Source organism: Mobula birostris, chromosome 11 (genome assembly GCF_030028105.1).
Source record: "Mobula birostris isolate sMobBir1 chromosome 11, sMobBir1.hap1, whole genome shotgun sequence".
Classification (NCBI taxonomy): domain Eukaryota; kingdom Metazoa; phylum Chordata; class Chondrichthyes; order Myliobatiformes; family Myliobatidae; genus Mobula; species Mobula birostris.
In genome coordinates, this window is record NC_092380.1 from 18,691,088 (window position 1) to 18,710,841 (window position 19,754).

Here is a 19,754-nt window from a genome sequence, read left to right on the forward strand (position 1 = left end):
ATTAAATATATTCAAGAAGGAGTGAGATGTTGCTCTTAGGGTCATTCTGAACCCATTTTCCGGCAGCGTGGGCTTTTCGACGATTCTGCCTCCTTCTCCCTGTGGGGCAGTGCGTCCCAGGCAATTCTGTACAGTCCTCAGCTCCCTCCAACCGGAGGAAAGCCCGGTACGTGTAGAGAGGTAGGTGGGCCACACCCACTACACGCTTCAGCTGTCTGTGACTGTATTACAGTTTAGGAAAACGCCTGACCTGTACGTGTGGGCAAGGACCGGTGGGAGGGATTTGCCAGCTACTTTCTGACCGCAGGTAGCTGCTCCTGACGCTGGCTGGAATTTTGTCACACTGACCTCTCACGAAGCAAACATTGCAAGTCATCGAACTGAAACCGATCCGAGGTATGTAACCTACGACTGTATGCCAGGGACAACGGATCGCCGCAGAGAGTGGGTGTATGTACTTGATGGGGAAGTCTGATCCTGCTGTGACTGCGCATCACTCACAGGTCCGCAACGCTGCCACACTGTGGCCAGACGGTGTAGTGGAAGAGGCGGCCGCGGGACTGTCTGGGATGGATTTTGGGTACTGTACATACAGAAAAGTCAGGTTTACTTTGAGTCACCCTGTGCTGTTTGGTGAAGTGTGAGTCACCATTAGTCATGGCTACACCTGTCAGCGATGCTCCACATTGTTGGAGTGAGATTGTTGGAATCATGTCTCCTACTGAACAATACCCCATTCTCGCCTGTGTATACACTCCCACACATCTGTCAGCCAATAATGAGAACCATTTCCCCTAACAGGAGAATGGCCTGGCGGCCTTTGGCTACATTTACCCTTTTCCTCTGTTAAAAATAGTGGCTGTGGCAATCAAATGGCTATTAATATATCACTGACCTGATACAATTTAATAACCCAGACCCAGAAACACACTAACAACGAAATACAGGAAATAGATAACGTCAGATTGTCCCGATATAAACCACAATTCATGGTGTAAAAACAGGGAATGAGAGAGATAGAGATAGAGAGATAGATAGAGAGAGAGGGAGGGAGGGAGGGAGGAAGGGAAGGCCAGAGAGTAACACTAGGTCCTTGCACAACCAGGATTGGGGGCACCGCCGGAATTGTGCACTTGAAATCTGCACAGCAGGGACAGCGTGTATCACCGGGGCCCCGGGACCGTGCGCAATGGGGACAGTGTGTACCACCGGGGCCCCGGGACCGTGCGCAATGGGGACAGTGTGTACCACCGGGACCCCGGGACCGTACGCAATGGGGACAGTGTGTATCACCGGGACACCGGCACCGTGCGCAATGGGGACAGTGTGTATCACCGGGGCCCCGGGACCGTGCGCAATGGGGACAGTGTGTATCACCGGGACCCCGGGACCGTACGCAGAGTGGACAGTGTGTACCACCGGGACCCCGGGACCGTGCGCAATGAGGACTGTGTATCACCGGGACACCGGCACCGTGCGCAATGGGGACAGTGTGTATCACCGGGACCCCGGGACCGTGCGCAGTGGGGACAGTGTGTATCACCGGGACCCCGGAACCGTGCGCAATGGGGACAGTGTTTATCACTGGGACCCCGGGACCGCGCGCAATGGGGACAGTGTGTATCACCGGGACCCCGGGACCGTGCGCAATGGGGCAGTGTGTATCGCCGGGACCCCGGGACCGTGCGCAATGGGGACAGTGTGTGTCACCGGGACCCCGGGACCGTACGCAGAGTGGACAGTGTGTATGACTAGGACCGCACGCAGTGGGGACAATGTATATCACCGGGACTGTGTCCAGTGGGGACAGTCTGTGAGACCGGGACTGTGTCCAGCGGGGACAGTCTGTGAGACCGGGACTGTGTCCAGTGGGGACAGTCTGTGAGACCGGGACTGTGTCCAGCGGGGACAGTCTGTATCACCAGCATCGTGCACAGCTGGCGAATCATAAATCCTTTTCTCTCTGCCTTAAAAATCTTCAATGACTCCGCTTCCACCGCCTTTTGGTGTTCCAAGGACTCTGAGGGAAAGGTGTTCACCTCATCTCCACCTTAAATGGGGAAGCTTATCCTGAAGCAGAGACCTCAAGTCCTAGATTCTCCACACAAGCGAAAACATTCTCTCATCATCCACCTCATTAAACTTTTTCAGGTTCTTACAGGCTCTTAGAGAATCCAGTGGATACAAGCCCAGCCAGTCTTCTCAAGAGAGAACCTGCCCATTCCAGGTGTTCAGCTAATAAACCTCCTCTGACATCCCTCCTTAAATAAGGAGATCTGTACTCTACCTAGTCCTTCAGATGTGGCCTCGTTAATGCCCTAAACTCTGAAGCATAACCTCTTCATTTTTGTGTTCAACAACCCCCCCCCCCAGGAATAATGTCCCGTTAGGTGGTTAATTATTTTCTAGACCTATGTTTTAGCCGTCTGTCAATCATACGCATCCCTCTTCGTCTCCGAGCTCCGCAATCCCTCTCCATTTAAATAATGAGCCTCCTTCTAATTTTACCTGCCCATAGTACTTAGGTGAATGTCTATTCACGCGAGGACTCTCCCCCACCGAGGTGCTCAATGTGTTGATGAGGCTCCGCGAAGCTGTGGGTGAACACAGGGGCTCCACCTTTGTCTGGGCGAGGGAGGGGGCTGGAGAGATGGCGGAATGCAGGAACCACGTCCGGAATTTCCAAACAATTGGATAGCTGGTTATTTATTCATTGAGATACAGCGCGGAGTAGGCCCTTTCCTGCCCAGAACCCCCACCCCCCGATTTAATCTGAGCCTTATCTCGGGACAATTTTCACTGGCCAATTAAATTATTAGCCTGGCCGGTGGTGTTGTGGCATGAGCACTAGATTTGGAGGTGAGTGGTCACGGGTTCGAATCCGGCCGGCTCCTTACACGCTTTCCATCCATGCCGGGTCAAGCTAGCAACTCGGCCTCGCAAAAAAAACAGACAAAATGGAAAAGGAGCGGCAAGGTTGTCGTCCTATGCAGAGAGGAATAATTAATTAACCTACTAACTGGTCCGACTTTGGACTGTGGGAGGAAACCGGAGCTCCCGGAGGAAACTAGCGCGGTTCATGGGAGAACGAACAAACACCTTACTTATAGTGGCGGGATTTGAACCTGAGCCACCACCTGTACTGTAGAGTGTTGTTCCGTGCTAACTACCACACTACCATGGTCAAAATTTCATGTATTAGAATCAGGTTCATTATTGCTGTCAACAGCCATGAAGTTTGTTGTTTTGCGCGAGCAGTGCACTGCAAGGTAAGAATTACTAAAATTTACAAATTAAGTGAACAGGTGCAAAAGGCGAAGAACAAAGCAGTGTTCACGGAGCCCCTCCAAGAGGACCTCAACCTTGTCATGGCTTGTGCGCCTCAAAGACCTGGAGAGCTATGCCGGCTGGAGTCAGGGCCTTGTGCTTTGACTCTTGGTAGGGTCGCCCATGCCAAACAGGTCAAGGAGAAGGGCAGAGGTCGGACGGAGAGTATTCCACCGATCCTCCAGGTTCGAGGGTTCAGCTCAGGGCTAAACAACCCTGACTGGTGAACCAAAATTGTTTCGGAAACGAGAATGAAGAATCCTTCTACAACTGGGTGCTGTGGTATTCCCGAGTCTCCAACCGGGACTTGCACGACTGACAGCCTGAAGACACACACTCAGTGATTCAGGTACACCTGCCTCCGTAGTACCCAGGACATCTTCAAGGATCGACATCTCAAAAAGGCGGAGTCCATCATTAATGACCCTCATCACCCAGGACGTGCCCTCTTCTCATTGCTACCATCAGGAAGGAGGTACAGGAGCCTGAAGGCACCACTCAATGATTCGGGAACAGCTTCTTCCCCTCTGCCGTCCGATTCCTAAATAGATATTGAACCCATGAACACTACCTCACTTTTTTTATATTTCTATTTTTGCACTACTTATTTAACTATTTAATATATATAATTTTACTGTAATTCACAGGTTTTTCCCCTCCATTACTACGTATTGCATTGTACTGCTGCGGCAAAGTTAACAAATTTCATGGCATATTCCAGTGATATTAAACCTGATTCTGGTCAAACAAAACTGTTATGGAAACAGCGATGAAGCAACCTTCCTACACCTGTGGGTGGCCAAGGACGGGCAGAGATGGAGGACATTCATTGCTGCCCTAAATGCCAGTGGCGGAATGGGCAGTCAGTTAAGTCACAAAGTTCATGACTGTGCTAACGTGAAAAGGGGATGGTGAGAGTCTTTGATGATGGTGCCACCCTTTGCAGATGTGGCCGATGGCCACACCGTCATGAGTGTAGAGAGAGCAGTGCAGTTGGCTAAGCACATTCGGTTACCTGGAGTTGGTGGGGGGGGGGGGGTGTTAGAAGGTACAGATGACCAGAGTGGTCTTCTCCAGGAGCAACAGTTCAGCTGCTCCGACTGCTGGGCTCACACAGGGTGCTGGGGGCGAAAAAGGACGTGGGCGAAATGACGGAAGCAAGCCGACGAGAGGGGAGGATACAGGATTAAAAGTGTGTTTATTATTGAGGTATGCATTCAGAACACAACTCTGAGATTCATCTGCCCTCAGGCAGCCACCACACATGGGAACAGCGTGGAGCCCAATCAAGAAAACGTCAACCACCCGAAGCATGAGAAAAAGAAGTGATTGTGCAAGCAGCGGAAGGCAAACAGGCAACATGTAGAATGTCAAACAGCAAACCAGGAGTTCAGAGGTGTTCGGCTCAGCGCTGCGCCGCCTAGACCACAGGGCAAACTGCTCTTCACTGAGGAACTGCATTGAATCAAGCCACTCCAAATCAGCAAAAATCGGAATCCGGGAACACATGCAACATGCGCCCCAAAGCCCCCCCAAAACAAGTCCTCAGCCCCTCCGGGTCAACCCTTGCAATGTGCACCTCCTGCACTTCCCTCCGACATCCTGACATGCCCCCCACCGCCCCCCGTCACAGGTACCCCGACTGCCAGTGTCACAGATGAAAGATGGAGGTAAGAGAGAAAGGGAATTAAAAATAAAACACAAGAGCTTTCTGGAATCGTGAGAGGCAGAACACAACAGTTACCGGAAATCTGAAAGACAGTAGACTACTTGCCGATGAGGCAACGTCTGAGGTAAGGAGAATGACCTGGCTGGCTCTGGCACAAACAGGAGAGGCTGGTTATCTGAAATGGTTGAACTCAGCCTCGAGTCCTGAGGGCTGTAGTGTGCCTCGAAGGAAGATGGGGCTTGGTTCTTCAAGCTTCAGCTGAGCTTCATTAGAACAGCGGTGGAGGCCAAAGTTACAGAGACAAGCGTGGAAGCGAGACGGAGGTTTAAAGTGACAACCAGAAGCTCGGGGGTCACATTTATTGCTTACCTCACCTGCAAGTTAGCTCTCAGAGGGACATTTGAATGTCAATGTTTCTCAATCTCCCACCATTTCAAAATACTTGACACTTCTGCTTTTTTTTTGCTGGTGCATAACCTCAGATCATCCAACACTCTGTTCTGCCAAAAACGCCCTCCTTTGCTCTTTCTTCATCACATCCTTTTAAACTTAGAGTTTAACACAACACAAAAACAGGCCTTTTGGCCCACCAAGTCTGTGCCAGACTTCAACTTCCTATCTACGCTAATCCCAATTAACAGCGTTGGCGTGTAGCCTTCTGTGCCATGGACCTTCAAGTTTCAGCTGAAGAGTTCTTCAATGCTGGTTGAGTACTGGCTGCCACCACTCCCTCGGGAAGTGCGGCCTGGATTCTAAACAAGTTCAGGGTGAAAAAAAAAAGTTCTTATGCTCAAATCCATCCTCAATCTCATGCATCCTCTGAAGTCACTTAGGTGAAAACTTTCCTCACTATCCGTCCCATTACCCGCTCAGAATTTTGTGCATGTCCGTCAGGTACCCCTCAGTCTCATCCATCCCAGGGAAAGCCAGAGTAACCCACGCAAAATGTCAGAGGAACTGGGCAGGTCAGGTGGCATTTGTGGAAAGGAACAAAGAGTTGATGGTTTGGGCCAAGACCCTTCGTCTGGCCTGGAAAGGAAGGGGAACGAAGTGGGAATAAGAAGGTGGGGGGAGGGGAAGCAGTATAAGCTGGAAGGTGATTGCTGGAAATGGTAAAAGGCCAAAGAAGAAAGAATCTGATTGGAGACGAGAGTGGACTATTGGAGAGAAAGGAAGGATACCAGAGTGAGGGGATGCACGTTACTCTGGTAGTGCGTTTGGATGAGCTCATATTCAAAGAGTTGGAGAGTAGCAGAGACCACAGAGGGGGACCAGTGAGGGAGAGTCTCAGTGAACTCCCATCAAAGAGAAGATTTAATCTTTGTCAGGGTAGGCATCCCTTGAAGAAGCTTCACAGCTGAGCAGCAAATTATAAGCACAAGGTATCCTGCAGATGCTGGAAATCCAGAGCAAAACGCTGGAGGAACTCAGCAGGTCAGGCAGCATCTGTGGAAAAGAATAAAGCATCAAATGTTTTGAGCTGAGACCCTTCTTCAGGCCTGGAGAGGAAGGGGGAAGAAGCTTATCTAGTGTCTCCTCATAAAAGAAATGTGAATCCCTTCTGCATCCTCCAGAGTGCATTCATGTCCTTCCCATTGTGTGGTGACCAGAACTGCACACTGTTGTGGCCTAACATCCCTGTTCTTACATCCTATGCAGGCACTAATGAAAGCCAGAACCGATGTGCCTTCTTCACCACCTTATCTCCTGTGCTTCTGCCAGCTCCAGGGATCTATCGACTTGTACACCCAGATCCCTCTCTGCCTTGGTACTCTCCAGAGTCCAACTACAATCCTACTCTAGTCCTCCCAATGAGCATCACCATCTGCCATTGCTCCACTTATCTTAGAAGCTGATCAATATTTACCCGTGGTACAGGACTACCTTCCTCACCATCAACACCACCACCAATTTTCAGGTTGAGCGACATCTGTGGAAGCAAAGGAATGGTTCAACCTTGCAGGTCAAGACCCTCCATCGCAGCTGAGAGTGTAGAGGGAAGCTGGTACATAGAGTGGGGGGGGGGGTGATAGGTGGAACTAGATTTGCCATGCACGTGGGTCCACATCTGCCCGCATGCCCCCCCCCCCTTATCTGGTTCCATCTATCACCTATCAGCCTCTATCTTTACCATTCCCACTTCCCTCTGCCATCTGGTTCCTGGCTTGAACCACTAATGGCTACTAATGACGCCTGCACACCTGTTTGCTAGTCTATGTAACAGCAGCAAAGCTCCCAAAGCTGGCTTGTTTTTGCACACTGGCCATCCACCCTGTTGGTGCAACCCCGAGATTCATATATTGTGGCCATACTTAATAGATCCAATAACTGTAACAAAATCAATGATAGATTCTATTATAGTTATCAGATTTATTGAGTATGCCCACAAGAAATGAATCTCAGGGTTGTATACGGCGACATACTGTATATGTACTTCGATAATAAATTTACTTTTGAACTTTGAACGTGTGATCTTGTACCGAGGTAAAGTTCAAAACGTTGTTTTGTATACCATCCATACGGATCCTTTCATTTCATCCGTGCGGTGAGGCAAAATAATAACAGAATCCAAATAAAGAGTTACAGATATAGAGTGAATGAAGGGAGACAATAAGGTGCAAGGCCATAACGAGGTATATTGTGAGGTCAACAGTCTATTTTGCCATACTAGGGGACCATTCACCTTGAACATGTCATCCTTACCCTTCACTCTTAATGGGAACTTGTTGGCCCCGAACTCCAGGTCGGAGTTCTAGGTCACCCTGGACCTGCAGGTAGTTTCACCCAGTACATTCTTACAGGTCACCTGTAGTTGGCCTTTCCTCAACTCAGGATCTTAATTTTCAGAAGACCCTTGTCGTTCTCCACAACAAACTGAAAATTTAAAGTACAGTGACTTAAAGCAAAGTGGTTGGCTTTTTTTGTTCCGAAATGGCTTAACTTGAAGAGCCTTTGTCATATCCTTCCTTATTATCACTGGATGGAGTCTTTGATCAAGAAAGTCATGGCCTCTCCTGTTATATTCCACCCTATAATCCCTATAAATCCTATACCATAGATAGTCCTGCCCTTCTTTCAATCATGTCTCCGTAAAATCAACAGTATCGTATTTGCATATGCTGATTAATGTCCTCCTCTGCCTGACTAGTTAGATTCCTTACATTAAATTAGCTGTAACCTAGCCTTGCATTCCTCCCGTGTACCTTGTAAACTCTAATTATGCTATGCCTTCTTGCACCATCCTTATGACATTCCCATGTAGTTTCATGCAACATTTCCTAATTCCAGGTCATACCCATTCTGGAATGGGGAGAGGGAGCACTGCACAGGATTGAAATAAGCTGCAGAGAGTTGTAAACTCAGTCAGCTCCATAACGGGCAGTAGCCTCCCCAGCATTCAGTTCACCTTCAAGGAGCGATACCTCAGAACGGTGACGTCCATCATTAAGGACACCCACCACCCAAGACCTGCCCTTTTCTCATTGTTACCATTGGGAAGGAGATACAGAGACCTGAAGACACACACTCAATGATTCAGGAACAGCTTCTTCCCCTCTGCCATCTGATTCCTGAATGGATATTAAACCCATGAACACTACTGCACTACTTTGTTTTCTCTTTTTGCATTAGTTATTTAATTAAACTTTTAAAAATATATATACTTTTACACGTAATTTACAGTTTTATTATTATGTATTGTAATGTACTGCTGCCACATAACAACAAATTTCACGACATACGTTGGTGATATTAAACCTGATTCTGATTCTGATCCTGTGAGAAATTACTTTTTTCCTCACACTCCCTTTGCAGTGTCTGCCCCGAATCTTAGATTTGTGGATCCTGGTCTGTGACCCATCTGCTAGTAAGAACAACTTCCATCCACCCACCCTCTTGAATCCAATCAGCCACCCTCTTGAATCCAGTCACCCACCCTCTTGAATCTAATCAACCACCCTCTTGAATCCAAATACTGGCCAATTGAATCCAATCACCTGCCCTCTTGAATCCAATCACCCGCCCACCCTCCTAAATCTAATCAGCCACCCTCTTGAATCCAATCACCCACTCTCTTGAATATAGTCACTCACCCTCCTTAATCCAGTCACCCACCCTCTTGAATCTAGTCATCAGAATCAGGTATCTTATCACCCGCATGTGCCGTGAAATTTGTTAACTTAGCAACAGCAGTTCAATGCAATACATAATATAGAAGAAGAAGAAAACAATAAAAATAATAAATAAATAAATAAATTACAGTATACGTATAATGAATAGATTAAAAATTGTGCCAAAACAGAAGTAATATGTATTAAAAAAGTAAGGTAGTGTTCACAGGATCAATGTTTATTTAGGAATTGTATGGCAGAGGGGAAGAAGCTGTTCCTGAATCGTTGAGTATGTGCCTTCAGGCTTCTGTACCTCCTACCTGATGGTAACAATGAGAAGAGGGCATGTCCTGGGTGATGGGGGTCCTTAATAATGGACACTGCCTTTCTGTAACACTGCTCCTTGAAGATGTCCTGGATACTTTGTAGGCTAGTACCCAAGATGGAGCCAACTAAATTACAACCCTTTGCAGCTTCTTTTGGTCCTGTACAGTAGCACCCCCTCCCTCCCCCCTCCATACCAGACAGTGATGCAGCCTGTCAGAATGCTCTCCATGGTACATCTATAGAAGTTTTCATGTGTTTTTGTTGTGTGACGCCAAACCAAGTTATCAGACGATTGATGCTAATGAGAGAGATAAGAGAGACAATGGAGAAACATTCAAAATGCTAATAAGAAAGGAGGGAGGGATTAACGGAAAAGAAACACAATTCAGAATATTGACAGACCGGTCAATAAGCTTTGAACCTGAACTGTTTGAAGTTTGATGGACAGGTGATACCCCAGCAGGGGGATAAAAAGAGCAGGTTCGCTAAGGCACGGGACACCATGAGACCGCGAGACAACGAGAACCTGGAAAGAGCAGTGTGCCCCCACAAGTGGTGGGAGGTTGGAGGTCCGGTTCGCGGGAACCGACCATAGGCTCAGAGGGTGTAAAGGTACGATCGGTGGGAACCTGGTGTGTGTGTCCGCCCTTGCCTGGGTGCCGGGTTCACCGCGGAAGAACGATCGTGTCGGGAAAGGAGGGGACACAGTCGGTGACCACAGCGGGATAGAAGACATCAAAAGTCTGCCTGGACCAAATTGCATCCCCCCCCCCCCCAACGGTACAACAGCGATTACTGCGAAATGCACTAAACTGAAATGAACTCTGCGTCACTGTAAGACTGATCATTTTACCCCTAGACTGCGATAGAGCTTGGTTGATTCCTATTACCCTAGTTCTGTGTATAGGTGTGTATTATCATTGCTAACCTGTTACATTTATATCCTTACGATTAGAGTACTGTATTATTTGTTTCTTTAATAAAACTTTATTAGTTCCTAGTAATCCAGACTCTAACGAGTCTTCCATTTCTACTGGTTTGGCAACCCAGTTCCGGGGTACGTAACATAAGTGGGGGCTCATCCGGGATTTTGAATGCCAAATTTGGGACTGGGTAAATTGATTGGGTCAAAGTTCCCAAAAGAAAGAAAGGGCAAACAGCAGAAATGGAGATTGAGGAATTTCTAAAGGCGCCAACCTTGGAGGCATTAGAGGATGCCAGGAAATCAGAATTGGCGACTGTTGCCAAATGGTTGAATCTTTTTAAGGGGGAGCCAACAATGAGGAGAGCGTAATTGCACAGAGCTATCATTGAGCATTATGTATCTAAAGGTGTGTTTCCCCACGGGGAGCTGGAGGTGGTATCTATGAGCAAACCTGGTGGAGAAGCAGTGCATCTGCAGATGGAAAAATTGAGACTCGAGCACGAGTTCCGGGTAAAGCAGCTGGAACGAGAAGAGAGAGACAGGCAGTTAGAACGAGAAGAGAGAGAGAAGCAGAAGGACAGGGAATTTGAGTTGGAGAAGTTAAGGATGACGCTAGCGCAGGGCCCCATGCCGAACCAGGGTGGAGGGTTCAGGGCGACCCAGGAGGTTAGGCTGGTTCTCCCATTTGAGGAGGCCGATGTTGATCGGTACTTTCCACATTTTGAAAAAGTCGCTGCAAGTCAGGACTGGCCGAGGGATAAGTGGGCTGTTTTGCTTCAGAGTGTGCTTAAGGGGAAGGGCCAGCAAGCTTACTCAGCATTGTCCTCAGAAGATGCCCAGAGGTATGATGTGGTGAAAGAGGCCATACTCAGGATTTATGAGATGGTCCCGGAGGCATAGCGGCAGAGGTTCCAGAATGTGAGGAAGCAGTGGGGCCGCACGTATTTAGAGTTTGTCCATGAGATGCAGATGTATTGTGAGCGTTGGTGCGCCTCGAAAGGGGTCAATGGGGATTATGACAGACTGCTACAGCTAATACTGATTGAGCAGTTTAAAAGTTGTGTCCCTGAAGGTACGAAGCCCTATCTAGATGAGAAAGAGGCAGAAACCTTAGCCGCAACTGCTAAGTTAGCGGATGAGTACACGTTAACACACAAGGCAAAGTTTACCTTGAGTAAAAGCTACCAGAAGGGTAGTCAAGAGGGCGGAGAGAGTCCGCCGGAAAAGCCAGAAAGTAAGCCAGGCACTAGTGAGGATAAGGAAGACAGGAAGCAGTTTGATAGGAAGTCTCCTGGGGTCGTATGCTATAATTGTGGGAAAGGCAGACACTTTGCGTCCAGGTGCTTTGCCCCAAAGAAGGAGACGGGGAAAGGAAAAACGCCGATGCCGACTGGCTGTATTGAGCCGGCAAACAAACCACAAGGGGAGAAGAGGTCTGATGGAGTTCAGGAAGGGCGCGAGAAGTTTATTTCGGCCGGATTGGTGTCAGTGAAGGAGGGGTCAAATCCAGTTCCTGTACAGGTTTGGAGAGACACTGGGGCCTGTCAGACATTAATCTTAAGGAGTGTATTAGACTTTAGTTCAGAGACTGAGACTGGGGAGGTCAGTGTGATAAAAGGCATTGGGAAAGGGACTGAAGCAGTACCTTTGCACCAGATACACATAAAAAGCGACTTGGTCTCCGGACGGGTCACGATAGGGGTGAGGCCCGAACTACCGATGGAAGACGTGGAGGTCTTACTTGGTAATGACCTTGCAGACGGAGAGGTGTGCTCAGCAGTAAAACTGACAAGCAAGCCTGCCAGGATTGAGGCCCCGCCCATGGACTCACAGGTTTATCCCTGCAGTGACTCGGCGCATGTCCAGAAAGGCTGCCGAAGTGAATGTAGATTTAGCTGAGACGTTTTTACCAGCCTTGTACCAGGAGGGGTTAGAAAGTGAGAAGAAGGAGCATAGTGGAGCGGAAGAAAGTGAGGGAGTTGAGGTAGATTTATCATTAGCGAGGAAGAAATTTATACAGGCACAGGAACAAGACGAGGAGCTGATGGTTTTGACGGAGACAGCTCTCTCCGAAGCAGAATTAAAAAGGGAGCCAGTGGGCTATTATGTGAAGGAGGGAGTACTAATGAGGAAATGGAGACCAAGTACCGTGCCTGCAGATGAGGAATGGGGGGTGGTGCACCAGGTGGTAGTGTCAAAAATTTATAGGGACGAGATTTTTAACCTGGCCCACAAGATAACCCTCGGTGGACATTTTGGGGTGAGGAAGACAGTCGATAGAATTATGAAAGAGTTTTACTGGCCGAGCATAAGGGAGGATATTATTGAGTATTGTAGATGTGAGCCGACACAGTTAGAGCCTATTAATATGTTAACAGCTTACCACGATAAGCAAGCAGACCTAGTCGGTGTTATCACGAAAATTAATGAGGCTGAGGTGGCACCTGACAAGGGGAAAACCCATCTTGAAAAGATAAATATGGTGCCGACCGGATTGGAGAACTCTGTTGTTTTGGCCAACTTTGCTGATAAGGTCTCTCCCTTAACCCCCGAACAGAGCGAGCCGCTGAAGAAGCTAATTAACCAGTACACACACGTATGTCCGGATGTCCTGGGGTGATGCAAAGAGACGGTACATGGTGTTGTTGTCACATCAGGTCAGCCTAGTAAACAACACCCCTATAGGATGATTAATTCAGTGACAAAAAGGCTAAAGAACGCAGAAGCGTATATTGACGATTTAGTGGTCTGGAGTGACACGTGGGAGGAGCACATTGTGGCGGTAGAGGAACTGTTTAAATTGCTGTCTGAAGCCAACCTGACAGTGAACCTCGCAAAAAGTGAATTTTGCCACGCGAAGGTCACTTATCTGGGATTTGTGGCAGGACAGGGGCAGCTGGCACCGATGCAGGCTGAGGTTCAGGCTATCTCTGAAGTCCCCACCCCGACAGACAAGAAAACCCTGAGAAGGTTCTTGGGGGTGGTGGGGTACTATCGGAAGTTTTGCAAAAACTTTGCTGATATTACCCTCCCTCTTACTAAGCTCTTGCCAAAGAATGCGAAGTTTGTGTGAGACGACCTTTGTCAACAGGCCTTCGAGAGTCTGAAGGCGATTCTGTGTCACCATCCTGTGCTGAATGCGCCTGACTTTTCAAAACCCTTCTCTCTAGCAACAGATGCTAACAACGAAGCAGCCAGGGCGGTGCTGTTGCAGACAGACAAAGAGGAAATTGAACACCCGGTGGCTTATTTTTCTAAGAAATTTAATGTCCATCAGAGAAATTATTCCACTGTGGAGAAGAAATTACTGGCAATCATACTAGCATTACAACATTTTGAGGTTTATATTTGTCTGGCATAGAAATCACTGATAATTTACACTGATCACAACCCATTAGTGTTTTTGGCCACTATGAAAGATAAAAACAAAAGGTTACTAAGTTGGAGACTGGTCTTACAGGAATTTGATACTAAAATAAAACATATAAAAGGAACGGACAATGTGATTGCTGACTGTCTGTCAAGGTGTTGAAACTTAAAGTTCTCTGTATTAGCCGAATAGCTGATGACCCTGTATATTAGTGTGTATCTAATAATGTGCATTCATGCCCATGATTTTTACCCCGGTAAAAATCCTTTGAAGGGTAAGGGTGTGACGCCAAACCAAGCTATCAGATGATTGATGCTAATGAGAGAGATAAGAGAGACAATGGAGAAACATTCAAGCTGCTAATAAGAGAGGAGAGAGAGATTAACGGAAAAGAAACACAATTCAGAATATTGACAGACCGGTTGCTTTGAACCTGAACTGTTTGAAGTTTGATGGACAGGTGATACCCCAGCAGGGGGATAAAAAGAGCAGGTTCGCTAAGGCACGGGACACCATGAGACCACAAGACAACGAGAACCTGGAAAGAGCAGTGTGCCCCCACAAGTGGTGGGAGGTTGGAGGTCCGGTTCGCGGGAACCGACCATAGGCTCAGAGGGTGTAAAGGTACAATCGGTGGGAACCTGGTGTGTGTGTCTGCCCTTGCCTGGGTGCTGGGTTCACCGCGGAAGAACGATTGTGTCCGGAACAGGGGGGTCACAGTCGGTGACCACAGTGGGATAGAAGACATCAAAGGTCTGCCTGAACCAAATTGCATCCCCCCCCCGTCTCTCTCCAATGGTACAACAGCGATTACTGCGAACTGCACTAAGCTGAAATGAACTCTGCATCACTGTAAGACTGATCATTTTACCCCTAGACTGCGATAGAGCTTGGTTGATTCCTATTACCCTAGTTCTGTGTGTAGGTGTGTATTATCATTGCTAACCTGTTACATTTATATCCTTACGATTAGAGTACTGTATTATTTGTTACTTTAATAAAACTTTATTAGTTCCTAGTAATCCAGACTCCAACGAGTGTTCCATTTCTGCAGGTTTGGCAACCCAGTTACGGGGTACGTAACAGCTGACATACCAAATCTCTTCAAACTCCTAATGAAGTATAGTTGCTGTCTTGCCTTCTTTATAACTGCATCAATATGTTGGGACCAGGTTAGGTCCTCAGAGACCTTGACATCCAGGAACTTGAAACTGCTCACTCTCTCCACTTCCGATCCCTCTATGAGGATTGGTATGTGTTCCTTCATCTTACCCTTCCTGAAGTCCACAATCAGATCTTTCATCTTACTGACGTTGAGTGCCAGGTTGTTGCTGCGGCACCACTCCAATAGTTGGCACATCACGCTCCTGTACGCCTTCTTGTCTCCATCTGAGATTCTACCAACAATGGTTGTATCATCAGGAAATTTATAGATGGTATTTGAGCTATGCCCAGCCACACAGTCATGGGTATAGAGAGAGTAGAGCAGTGGGCTAAGCACACACCGCTGAGGTGCACCAGTGTTGATCGTCAGCAACGAGGAGATTGTACAGATTGTAGTCTTCCGGTTAGGAAGTCGAAGATCCAGTTGTAGAGGGAGGTACAAAGGCTCAGGTTCTGTAACTTCTCAATCAGGATAGTGGGAATGATGGTGTTGAATGCTGAGCTATAGTCAATGAACAGCATCCTGACATAGGTGTTTGTATTGTCCAGGCGGACTAAGGCCATGTGAAGAGCCATGGAGACTGCGTCTGCCGGACCTATTGTGGTGACAGGTAAATTGCAGTGGGTCCAGGTCCTTCCTGAGGCAGGAGTTCAGTCTCGTGGAAACCTCTCAAAGCGTTTCATCACTATAGATGTGAGTGCTATTGGGCAATAGTCATTAAGGCAGCTTATATTACTCTTCTTTGGCACTGGGTATAATTGCTACCTTTTTGAAGTAAGTGTGAACTTCCACCCATAGCAGTGAGAGGTTGAAAAATGTTGCCATCGCCATCAAATCTCTTCACACTTCTCTACAAAGCCAGAGAGATTCAGCATGAAACAGGACCTTTGACCCAGTGATTCGTGTTGACCATCAACTGACCATTTACACTAAATTCTCATCAACTCCTCCCAAATTCCACCATTCCTTTATAATAGGGGGAATTTACAGTTAACTGACCAATTCACACGTCTTTGGGATGCAGGAGGGAACTGGAACACCCGAAGGAAATCTATGTTGTCATAAGGAGAACGTGCAAAGGAAATATCTTCTCCATCCTCTCCAGGACCTTGGGCAGCAAATGGTAAAATCAAGAGATTCTGCAGATGCTGGAAATCCAAAGCAACACACACACAATGCTGGAGGAACTCAGCAGGCCAGGCAGCACCCATGGGAATGAATAAACAGTTGATGTTTTGGGCTGAGACCCTTCTCCAGGAGTGGAAAGGAAGCAGCAAGACAGCAGGATAAAAAGGTGGGGGGGGGAGTGGAGGGGAAGGGGGATAGCTGGAAGGTGATAAGTGAAGCCAGGTGGGTGGGAAAGGTAAAGGGCTGGAGAGGAAGGAATCTGATAAGAGAGGAGAATGGACCATCAGAGAAGGGGGAAGGAGGAGGGGGGCCCAGAGGAGGTTATAGGCAGCTGAGAAGAGGTAAGAAGCAAGACTGGGAATAGAAGAACAGGTAGGGGGAGCATTTTTTTTAAACAAGAGGAAATCGAGGTGGGAGCTGTCCATTGTTTGATAGATTGTTTGTTAAACACAGGTGTCTAGGGCAGCAATGAAGGTCCACCTTCTCTGTCTGTACCGTTGCACTCAGATGTAGAGGATTTTTCATTGCTGTTTCTGCAACAAAGACCAGCCCTGAGCTGAACCTCCCCAAACCTGGAGAACTGGTGGTCTGGCCTCTACCCTTTGACCTGTTTGGCATGGGTGACTTTACCAAGAGCCAAAGCGTAAAGCAATGTAGCCTCCGAGCCCAACGGCGAGGTTGTGGTCCTCTTGGAGTCCTTGACTTCACAATCCACCTCATTATGATCTTGCAGCTTATTGTCAACCTGCGCTTCACTTTCTCTGTAGTCGTTACACTTTATTCTGCATGCTTGTTTAACTTGTACTTCCCAATGCACTGTGTAATTATCGATATGAACAGTGTGCAAGTCACGCATTTCACAATGCCTCAGTGCACGTGACAATAGTAAGCCAATAACAAATTTCAGTTCCAATATTTATATTGTGTTCCTAGTCCTTCTGTCACTTAATACAGAGGCCATTCGGCCCAACAGACACATGCCAGCTCCCAGCAGAGCAATCCCATTCCTGTTCAGCCCTGCCACTTATTCCCTCCCACACACCCATCAATAATTGCCACACTAGGGGTAACTTGCAGCAGCCAGTTAACGCATCAGTTGGCTGTAGGGAGGAGACAAGAGCTCTGGGCGGAAAATCCCCAGGGAGGACATGCAAATTCCGCGCAGACACACCCTAGACCAGGGCTCTCGAGTGAGGAAGTCTGCAGGAACAATCATCATGCGCACGATTTCCTGTAATAAATTCCTTCTGCCCGTTCTCCCAATCTATCAGGTTGCCCCTGCTATCTGTTACCACCCCCTCTACACCCTACAATCGGTCCAGCTGTAGATTCCGAGTGTTTGCTTGATAGACCCATGTGTATTACAGATGCTGACAATCCAATACATAATAATAGAAAAAACTGTGAGTTACAGTCGTTAATATATTCAAAATAGTTAACTTAAATAAGTACTGCAAAAAATAGAAATAAAAAAGTAGCAAGGTAGTGTTCATGGGTTCAATGTCTATGCAGAAAACGGATGGCAGAGGGCTGTTCCTGAATCGTTGAGTGTGTGCCTTCAGGCTCCTGTACCTCCTTCTCAATGGTAGTAATGAGAAGAGGGGGAAGGTGAGGGAGAGGGTGAGGGAGAGGATGAGGGAGAAGATGAGGGTGAGGGGGTGGGAGCAAAATGGAGGGAGGGACAAGGATGAGAAGGAGGAAGAGGAAGGGAGATAGGGGGAGAGGGATTGGGAGAGGGAAGGAAGGAAAGGGAGGGAGAGGGAGAGAGGGAGTGAGAGAAGGAAGGAGAGGAAGGGAGAGAGATGGAAGGAGATAGAAAGGGGGAGGGTAAAGGAGAGGAGGGAGAGAAAGAGATAAAGAGAAGGAGAAAGTGTGAAGGAGGGAGAGGAATAGAGAGGGGGAAAAAGAAAAGTGAGAAAGGGGGATGAGAAAAGAAAGGAGGGAGGGGGAGATGGAGAAAAGAAAAGGGTGTGGTGGGAGAGGGAGGAAAAGAGAAAGAGAGACAGTGAGAAAGGGGAGAGTAGAGAGAGTCAGAATATAACAGAGTGAATAAACAAGGGATTTCAGACCAAAACATCTCTTCCTAGATGCTGCCTGGCCTGCTGAGTTCCTCCAGCATTTTGTGTGTGCTGCACATAACAGAGTTAAGCTGCATAATTAAGGAGGGATTGAGGATGTAAATATTCTGACAGGGTTAGAAGGAAAATAAAAGAGTGGATAGAGACAGGTTGAAGTTGAGAATGCTGAGGACCTTAAAAGGATCATTGACAGTACAAGGGAAGTCAGAGTACTGGTGCAGCCAGTTGGGCACAAAACCCCTGGGCTATTCAATATTTCCCTATAATCAGGTGCTCCAGATCCGGCAACATCCTTGGAAATTTTCTCTATCTTCTTTCAACCTTATTTACATCTTTCTTGTAGGTAGGTGACCAAAACTGCACAAAATACTCTAAATTAGGCCTCACCAATGTCTTGTACAACTTCAACATAACATCCCATCTGTAGTCAACACTTGGATTTATGAAGGCCAATGTGCCAAAAGCTTTTCTTACGACCCTGTCTACCTGTGCCACCACTTTCAATGAATTATGGACTTGTATTCCCAGATCCCGTTGTTCTATCACACTCTTTAGCGCCCTACCGTTCACTGTGTAAGACCTACCCTGGTTGGTCCTACCGAAGTGCAACACCTCACACTTATCTGCATCAAATTCCACCTGCCATTTTTCAGTTGGTCCAGGTCCAGCTGCAAGCTTTAATGGTCTTCCTCGCTGCCCACTACACACTCAATCTTGGTGTCATCCGCAAATTCGCTGATCCAGTCGACCACATTATCATTCAGAACTTTGATATAGATGACAAACAACAAAGAACCTAGCACCGATCCCTGCAGCACTCTACTAGTCACAGGCCTCCAGTCAGAGAGACAACCATCTTCTATTATTCTCGGGCTTCTCCCACTAAGCCAATGTCTAATCCTATATACTATCTCATCTTGAATGCCAAGCAACTGAACCTTCTTGAACAAGCTCCAGTGTAGGACCATGTCAAAAGCCTTGCTAATGTCCATGTAAATGACATCCACTGCCTTGACTTCATCAACTTTCCTGGTAACTTCCTCAAAAATCTCTATAACATTGGTTAGACACAACTTACGATGTACAAAACCATGTTGACTATCCCTAATCAGTTTTTGTCTATCCAAACAATCATGTATCTGGTCCTTCAGAAGACTTTCCAATCTTTCCTGCCACTGCTGTGAGGTTCACCAGCCTATAATTTCCTGGCTTATTTTTTGAGTTTTTCTTAAACAGTGGAACATTAGCTAGCCTCCAACCCTCTGGTACCTCACCTCTCTTAAGGATGACTTAAATATCTCTGCTAAAGCTTCTCCAGTTTTGGCACTTGCCTTCCACAGGGTCTAAGGGAACACCTTGTAAGGCCCTGGGGATTTGTTCACCCTAATTTGCCTCAAGCAGCAAACACCTCCTCCTCTGTAATCTGTATAAGGTCCATGACCTCACTGATGCTTTGCTACATCTACAGACTCTGTGTCTGTCTCCCAAGTAAATATAGATGCATAAAACCAATAGACAACAAACAATAGACAATAGGTGCAGGAGTAGGTCATTCAGCCCTTCGAGCCAGCACCACCATTCACTGTGATCATGGCTGATCAACCACAATCAGTACCCTTTTCCTGCCTTCTCCCCATATCCCTTCACTCCGCTATC

The 19,754-nt window shown here is 47.4% G+C and overlaps 1 protein-coding gene across 1 annotated transcript in view; it reads left to right on the top strand.

The window, feature by feature from the left end:
* The first annotated feature begins 311 nt into the window (after positions 1 to 311).
* Positions 312 to 19,754, top strand: part of sun2 (Sad1 and UNC84 domain containing 2) — a 101,239-nt gene continuing 81,796 nt past the window's right edge. The window contains exon 1 of the mRNA XM_072271834.1: positions 312 to 396. The gene's annotated coding sequence lies outside the window, so the exon portion shown is untranslated. The remainder of the gene's footprint in view (positions 397 to 19,754) is intronic.